Here is a 9,859-nt window from a genome sequence, read left to right on the forward strand (position 1 = left end):
GCGCTTCATTGACAACACGTAAATCGTGGTATTAGCTTGTTCTCAAACCGGGGTCCTGACAAAGGAATCATATCGCACAAGGGCATAAACTAGACTTCTCAATGCTATGAGGTTGGACAATAAAACTCCCCCCTGGTCTTTCACATTCTGAATCTCGAGAAATTATGTGTTAGAACTTTTACGGACAGCAGTTGACATTTCCGAGTCATTGTATCTATTCCATTTTCAATTTATTAGTTTTAAGTTTGTTGCCTCTATTTGCTACACTGTAGGTAAATATCGGGTTAAGTAGCAAAATCAAATTAAGATTTCGTTGTTCCTTACAAATAGTTAAATGACGAATCTGAAGTGAAATTGTAGATTTACGCAGTTTTATTGGCGTTTATGTTCATATTGGCCAAATCGTTTTTTAATACATCTGGTGGTACGTCAAGGCAACACTTTGATATATTTGAAAATGACAAAGCCATTTGTGAAATTCACGTAAGACACAGAAAAAAATTGTTTGGGAGAAGGACCACACTATTCTAACGGATATGCCAATAGCTTGTTGGAAGATCTTCTCAACATCTCAATGCAAACTAGCAGTTCAGTCTTTCATTTTCCATTTTCCATCCTCGGTGTATTTAATTTTGGTCTTCAAAAAAGGCTTCTTTAAAAACAAACCTGGGAATCGAAAACTTTTCTGATACCTGGGATGAGTTATTAAAGGTGGTGAGGAAAATGTTACACATTAATAAATTTGCCACCAGAGTCCAATTCTCCATTCATTGACTTAATTTGACATTCAAGTGTCCAGCTTGGCCAGAAATATACTTTCCTATAAATAGTCCTGAGTAATAGTGTGACGCGAAAACATAGAAAGCGATGGGACATGGAACATAATTGGTTTTGGGGTGAAAATGTGTATACGCCTGCGCCGGGCAGGATTTCTGTACCCGGACTGTGAAGTTTAATTTCATTTCAACAGTAACTGTATCAAAGATCGAATCTTTAATTTTTTAGGTTTTTATTATAGAAAGTTTTATTTCAATTCATTAAGCCGTCATTGAGATGAAAAAAGTATTATACCCAGTAGTTTTTTTTTTTATATTACTCCCATCGGCGGTGACCACCTTACAAATGCTACATCCTCCGACTAAGTAGGATGTTGTACATATCGCTACTATCACCCACCAAAACTCTAAGCTTTTCTTTTACTCTTTTAAATTCAGAATGAATACTTAATGGCATCTCAAAGAATCATATTCCTCTTCCATATTTGTTATTTTCGGACTTATAAGGTACTTTTGTTGATGGGAGTTATATTTCTTCGATTTAATGGGTATCACTTTTATATTTGTGGCGATCAGTATATAGGCTATTAGCTATGCTGCATCTTGGAAACAGTGACACATCAAAGGTTCTAAAAGAAGAAAAGTTCAGGAACGGGTGTTCAAGACCGATGAAAAGCCCTTTGGAGTTCCTCAAAATTCACTTCTGTAATATTTGTAAAAGCATGTCGTGTCATCTGCTGCAGTAAATGTACGTGAAACGTCCAGATTCAGGAAAATCTACGAGAATGTAGGGGATTGGTGCCTTACTCACTATTTGACCTTAGTGTACTCTTCATTCGCAAGCATTAAAAATGAAGCATACTAGGGTAGAATCGGACGTGGATATCAAACACACATGTTCATACATTTTGGCTGACAAATCAAGGGATCATGGGATTATAACATCACCTTTGTCCTTTACTGACGATTTGGGTTTTCACACAGGCCCATCGCCTTCAAATCACATTATTTTACATCGGACACCCACGGTTTACTGCACTGCGCTTAGCTACACTCATCACCCGCGGGTCAACTCAGTGAAAAATCCTCGTTTCAAGACACTATTTGCTTTGCTCAGTCACATTTTCCTATCGGAATTTCAGCCAATCAGATTGAAGGTAACATAATTTTTATAGAAGCTGCATATCAACAAGAATGGCGGCGAGTGGTTTCAGAAGTTAAATATCAACGGGTTTAAACCATTCCAGCAGAGTTTTATTGACACCTTTTGTATAATAGAGATGTGTTTCGATCAACAATTTTGAAACAAATTTTACTAACTTATATTAATTATTTTTGTTGGCCCGGATAGCAGTACGCTAAGGGTCTTACTGTGTGAAGAACCCGTCTTTTTACTCTGTCAGAGTAGATCGAAACTTTAAACCTTCTCAGACACTACATAAGAAAGTGCTAGTACGCATCACATTGGTCATTAGTTTGATGAAGGTGTCAGTGTAGTCATCGAAAAATCACAGTCTTAAATACGATATTGATTGTGTCATATAACTTCTATCATATTTACTTTACCAACCTGAGGAAAATGTTGCAGACTATCCGACGATGATTATTTTAATGCGAGAGACATTTCTCTGTTGTCTGTATCGACCATCCAATAGTCTAAAGAAGAAAGATAACGTTGTACAGTATTTGTAAACTTTATTATAAAACTGTCCAGACTCCATGGATTCTACATACATAATTCAATCGTGGGTGTTTTTCTTCATCAGTAAACAAACATTTCAACAGATTTCAGACTCGTCAGCTGAGTGGCCAACATTATTGTACACAATCGACCGAGTATAACCGTCTTGTTGATTGGTTATCATAACATTGGCACCCAGCAGAATGTCAGATTTATATTCAAACAGATGATTGGTCAACAATAGCATACATTGCGGACATCAAAACATTATTATACAACAAATGTACTACAGATCCCGAACCTGGCGAAAGGCTAAATATTCTCAAATACACGTTACTTTTTTGTAGAACTATCACCTAACATTACACGGTCTTAGTTGTGAAAACGTAATCCAATATAGTATATTTCACTAACTTCCATTTTTGCTCCGATGACTTTAACGAAAATAATATCCAAACTACTGCAAACTAATGTATGTACATTCTGATAATGAACAACAGTAGATTTTGTTTTTCACTCCTATTTTCTATTATCTTGTTCCCCAACGTCAACTGTAATTAGTGTACTGAACGTTTTTAATTTGGAGATGATTACCAAGCCACGATCTTGAAGCTGGTCTCTAATTCGGACAGGACTCTGTACCGAACAAGTAAACAAGCCACGATCCCCGGAGCCGGTCTCTAATTCGTACAGGACTCTGTACCGAACAAGTAAACAAGCCACGATCCCTGGAGCTGGTCTCTAATTCGGACAGGACTCTGTACCGAACAAGTAAACAAGCCACGATCCCTGAAGCTGGTCTCTAATTCGTACAGGACTCTGTACCGAACAAGTAAACAAGCCACGATCCCTGGAGCTGGTCTCTAATTCGGACAGGACTCTGTTCCGAACAAGTAAACAAGCCACGATTTTGAAGCTGGTCTCTCATTCGGAGAGGACTCTGTTCCGAATGAGTAAACAAGCCACCATTTTCGGCAGCTGGTGTAGGTACTTGAAAAATTGATGACGTCAACACCAGGGTGAAGAGAGCATTTATTTACATACATCATTGCATAGCAAATTCTAATGCAGAAACTTGTAGATCTACACAAGACAATTAAATGGTCTACAGAAATCTAAGAAATGGACTTTGATGAAACCATCCAAAGGCTACATATTAATTTGAACATCACTGAATGAAGCTGGTACAAGACTAAATCTCGTACGTACTATTTATTATACTATTTCAGTGTTCTTGGTACTAGCCTTTTCTGCCTAAACATCAATCTCGACGGGGTTTTGGCTATCAAATGTGTATAAAACGACCAAGATAAACAAACTATCAAATTTGGCAAATACTCAACTAAGTGCTAATTTTTGTGTACACTTGGCATATTTTGGCAAATGCACGTTCTTGGAGATTCCCGATTTATAAATAAACAAAACTGATTGACTAACATTTTGGCATTCGTCAATAGTGTGTGTGATATCTAACTCATAATAATCGGATTTTTACAAAACGAAAACATCTGTTAGAAAATTAAGATTTTCCACTAACTGCTGATTCACACGAGGTATTTTTGTACTTTTTGTATGATTTTGTGAGGGGTAGGTGTGAAGATGTCATTTGGAATTTAAAACATTTTATATCGACATTTTAAATATGTTTATTCAATTGTGTCTTTTGTGCAATAATTAAGCTCTTTAGATAAGTAGATTTATTCAAGTGATCATTATTATCTATATATATATATCGTTCATACATGGATACAAGTGTGTAGAGCAAAATTCAATAGAACATAAAAGTAATAATAATTTTATTTTCTCAGTTTTCGACATATAAGGTTAGGTTAATAAATTAAAATCACTTTTGTATATTATAATTAAATTAAAATCACTTTTGTATATTATAATTAAATTAAAATCACTTTTGTATATTATAATCCAGTGCTTTAAATCCAATTAAATAATGACAACGGTGTTTAGTAGCCATGTCATTACAATGGCTGTGACGGGAATGGCCAGTAAAAGTATTATATTTTCGCAGGTATTATAATGTTGAAGTTAACGACGTTTACTGTTTCAAACCACAAAACAGGCTGATATCTAGGCTTACTGGATTATAACAAATCAGTTACTAGGATCTATTAATTTATTCTGTGGTATTCTGTACATCTGTTTTTGGTTGTGTCACGTGTTTGTCAGGAGTGAGGATAACGTTTACTATTGTTATTGTATTGACAAATGCTTAGATACATCTTTGGAACTTAATTGTTGTCTAATAATCATGGTAACTAGCGGATGTGTTTACTGATGTGATGATTCTGGTGCAATGATATATTTGGAGGTATGCTAGATTTCGAAAAAAAAAAGTTTCTGGTGAACGCCGTGGACTAAAATGATGTAACTACCAAGCATCTCGAATACTACATTTTATCTTCATTATTTGTTCGCCACTGTCATACTTTTCAAACCACGAAGGGAAGTTGCCATTCAGGTTTTTTGAAACCTTGAAATCCTACACATTAAATCCGTGTTAATGTAAACTTCGATACGATATTTCGAGTTCATTTTAGGTTTCATAAAAGTACTACATCATAGGATATCTTATATCACAGAATCCCATGCTGATAATAGTAAACTCACAGAATCCCATGCTGATAATAGTAAACTCACAGAATCCCATGCTGATAATAGTAAACAGTGTGTTTCAATCTTAAAATAATTGTTTTGTATATACAGAGATGTTTTGTTCATACAGAGATGTTGTGTATATACAGAGATCGAGAAAACAGACCTGTCAAAACAAAATGTATACACATCAAATAATAACTTATATGCAATATGACCGATATATATTGAATTCTTTACTAAGAGCTTACACTTTCAGGCGTAACCGATGTCGTATTGAGACGTTGACAGTGTTTGCAATTGGACGCTACAAGGATGAAAGGACGGACACAGCGTTAATTATAACTGTGTGACATTCCCAAAGTATATATTTTATTGCTTTGCTGTATTGCCACCCAACACATTGACAATGCTACAGTAACAAAGAAAAAAATACCACCATAAAACTCAGAGTGGCGCTAACGCGAAAAATATAGAAATACAAATTCAATCTAAACCTTTTCTTTCCTATTTGCATTTTTAGGATAAAAATATAATTTGGTACATGCCAAAGGGTAAGCAAGTAACAAAGAATACAGAATATATTCCTTTACATCACGTGAGTACAAAGTGGAATGTGGGGCGTTTCCAGGGAAACCGAATGAAGGTAAGAATGACATCAACAGTAAACCAATGACAACCTAAATGTCGTCACCATAGGAACAGGAAGGTTACAAATCATGGTCATCTGCAGTACTGCGTTACATCATGTGACAGTGACTATATCGCTATGGTAACAATCACAGTTGGGTGTTTCCGTAAACAACTGAACTGAGCATATATTTTTCCGAGATTCAGACATTATCAGATTATTGTAATGGGGTAATAACGTAAATCAATCATGAAATTAAAAGATCTGCCATTTGCTAAAATGCTATACTTACCACAACCAGATTTTTCGTTGTTATGTCTAACAAACATAAAGAGACATTGGAGTTATCTATCCTGGTAGATCACCATATCGTCATGGTGACTGTCAATGTTGTCACCATATCGTCATGGTGACTGTCAATGTTGTCACCATATCGTCATGGTGACTGTCAATGTTGTCACCATATCGTCATGGTGACTGTCAATGTTGTCACCCATATCATCATGGTGACTGTCAATGTTGTCACCATATCGTCATGGTGACTGTCAATGTTGTCACCCATATCGTCATGGTGACTGTCAATGTTGTCACCATATCGTCATGGTGACTGTCAATATTGTCACCATATCATCATGGTGACTGTCAATGTTGGCACCATATCGTCATGGTGACTGTTGTCACCATATCGTCATGGTGACTGTCAATGTTGTCACCCATATCATCATGGTGACTGTCAATGTTGTCACCATATCGTCATGGTGACTGTCAATATTGTCACCATATCGTCATGGTGACTGTCAATATTGTCACCATATCGTCACGGTTACTGTCAATGTTGTATGTATAAAACCAAAAAAAGTGGATTCCGGTCATTTTATAATTAACCATTTAAAAACATTTAAAAAGTATTAACAAATATTTTCCAAATAAATAGTGATAGGCTACATTGTATGATAAAGGTATCCGTATCTATATAGTAAGACTGTATAAATTGTCATTTTTGTCTCGGAAACAATAAACATGTTATCAGTTATAAATAAATTATGTGTTTTTGTAATTTATAGACACGTCGTTATTGGGTACATTTTCGAATGTTCAACAATAGAACAAGGTCATATTTCTAACAGTAGTAAACCATTAATGCATTGGTCGATTGCTTCTGTCTATAAAACGTATAACCTGTAACATCTCTAACTTAATAAGAGCAAATGTAAATACCACATGAAGAAAACCCGTTACAATGATCAGAATAGGTCGTGCAGCAAACCTTTCATAGTAGGTAAGTCCGCAAACACTCAATAAGAACTAAAACAACAAGCGCAAAATCATCATCATGTTAGTTCCAAATAATGGATAATTATGAATATCTCGTATTGCTAATGTATTACACTCAATAATATCTACATTAGCCAAGTTTACATTTGACATTGTATATCTTACTAATAATATCCAGTGAAATTAAAACAATGTGTCGTTCTAAGTAGAAAGGGCATGGTGAAAAGGTGAATTCGGATACAGCATAAACTACGGAAGTAACAATCTTGTTCATGGCTATATCCTTTATGAAAATATTGTTTTACATGCACGTGAGACACGCATCAAACAATGGAATATATAACATGCAATAATATCACTTATACCCTAACGACCATCCACCAGCTGTTGTACGATCAGCAGAAAACGTGTATGATGTGTGAGCTGTAGTTCCCATGCTGGTGAATGACCGGAAGGCTTCAAAACTCATCATCACATGACAATTTAGGCCGGTTGTTATAACATAATATATCAATATATGTACAGATTTTGACTTATTTCACATAAAATCAATCACCATAGGATACTACCAACAATTCACTTTGTATTTCTCTCTTTTTTTGATTTTCAAAATTCTAAACCTAATTTCTTTAGGACAACATCAAAACATCTTCAATTGTTTTGTGCATTTTAAAATGATATTTATATTTCTCCTGTGACCTAAATAGACGCTTTTTGTAATAATGTCCTCCAAACTTTGAAACGATAACAATGAATAACTTTTGATCAGAAAAAAAACGTGTGGTACTAAATTATTACTGGCTTAATTAATACTGAAAACTTCCTCTGACATATCATATGTCTTCCCAGCATGCCTCACAGGGCCCCTGGAGCCATTCAATGAAAATGCAACACTTTGCATAACGTTTCCTGAGATACACGTAACTACTACACGGATGTGAGCCAGACCGTACAGGCGAGAAAACCATGGTTACACAATACCACAGCCTCGAATTGAACACACTTATACATCCGGAACACCTCTTTTTTCAATGGTCTCCCGTGCAATTTTCTATTTTATTCGTATGCTCGCATTTTCTACTGATTTCTCACTTAACTATAACTTTTATTTTTGTGTTGAGATTACTACTAGACGGTATGACAGAAAGATAGAATCTGAAACGTGACGTCATCAGCCTCTCGTTATAATAGAACAATTTCCGGCAATCTTCAAACAATTTCCCAGCGGCATTTTAATTCAAATAACATATGGATGAGGTTGTTTTGGTTGTCGAGATCTGTGCATTTTTGGAATTATCTCCATAAAAATATCTTATGTCTAATATTTATTCAATTAATTGTAGCACATAAATAGAACATAAACAAATACATCTAAATAATTTGGAAAATACTGGGACGTAAAATGAGAATATTCTCCCTGTTGATTATAAATAACTCATTAAAATGTTATTAAACCTGATTAATTGTAAACGGACCTTGAGTTGGTTCATGGTTAGCAGATAATCACAGCTTATCACTGTTATCCAAGGTTAGTGAAACACATCTTTAACCTGAGTATTTAACCTTGTTTTAGTTATAGTTAAATATATTATGGATTATATACGGAAAATATTATCAATTTTCTAATGTTCTATTTGCTGATATTATGTAAACAAACATTACAATGTTTCTCTGAAAAATTTAGTGAAATCAATTGGGTTCATAACGTTATTAAATTGTTTCATTAGAAATTCGAAAAGCGAGAGAAAGATATTGTATTTGGCCGAAATGGAAAGTCTGGCTCACATCTGTATACAATAATAACAAATAACTAAATGTAATGTCAAGCAAAACACTAGAAACCGAGACTACATATATGTCACTGATCACAACAGTTTAACAAGATGGAATTAACAACGTTGTTCTTATCCACATGTCTAACGTCATAGGGTGTACTTCCCGATACAGTCACGATGCGTCTCTTTACAGAGGTCGGACCTTCCCGATAAAGTCATGATGGACCTGTTTACAGAGGTCGTACCTTCCCGATACAGTATGATGGACCTGTGTACAGAGGTCGTACCTTCCCGATACAGTATGATGGACCTGTGTACAGAGGTCGTACCTTCCCGATACAGTCATGATGGACCTGTTTACAGAGGTCGTACCTTGCCATTAGTCATGATGGACCTGTTTATAGAGGTCGTACCTTCCCGATACAGTCATGATGGACCTGTGTACAGAGGTCGGACCTTCCCGATACAGTATGATGGACCTGTGTACAGAGGTCGTACCTTCCCGATACAGTATGATGGACCTGTTTACAGAGGTCGTACCTTCCCGATAGTGTCATGATGGACCTGTTTACAGAGGTCGTACCTTACCGATACAGTCATGATGGACCTGTTTACAGAGGTCGTACCTTCCCGATACAGTATGATGGACCTGTGTACAGAGGTCGTACCTTCCCGATACAGTATGATGGACCTGTGTACAGAGGTCGGACCTTCCCGGTACAGTATGATGGACCTGTGTACAGAGGTCGTACCTTCCCGATACAGTATGATGGACCTATTTACAGAGGTCGTACCTTCCCGATACAGTATGATGGACCTGTTTATAGAGGTGGTACCTTCCCGATACAGTCATGATGGACCTGTTTACAGAGGTCGTACCTTCCCGATACAGTATGATGGACCTGTTTATAGAGGTGGTACCTTCCCGATACAGTCATGATGGACCTGTTTACAGAGGTCGTACCTTCCCGATACAGTCATGATGGACCTGTTTACAGAGGTCGTACCTTCCCGATACAGTCATGATGGACCTGTTTATAGAGGTGGTACCTTCCCGATACAGTCATTATGGTCCTGTTTACAGAGGTCGTACCTTCCCGATACAGTATGA

Source organism: Pecten maximus, chromosome 15, assembly GCF_902652985.1.
Source record: "Pecten maximus chromosome 15, xPecMax1.1, whole genome shotgun sequence".
NCBI classification, from domain to species: domain Eukaryota; kingdom Metazoa; phylum Mollusca; class Bivalvia; order Pectinida; family Pectinidae; genus Pecten; species Pecten maximus.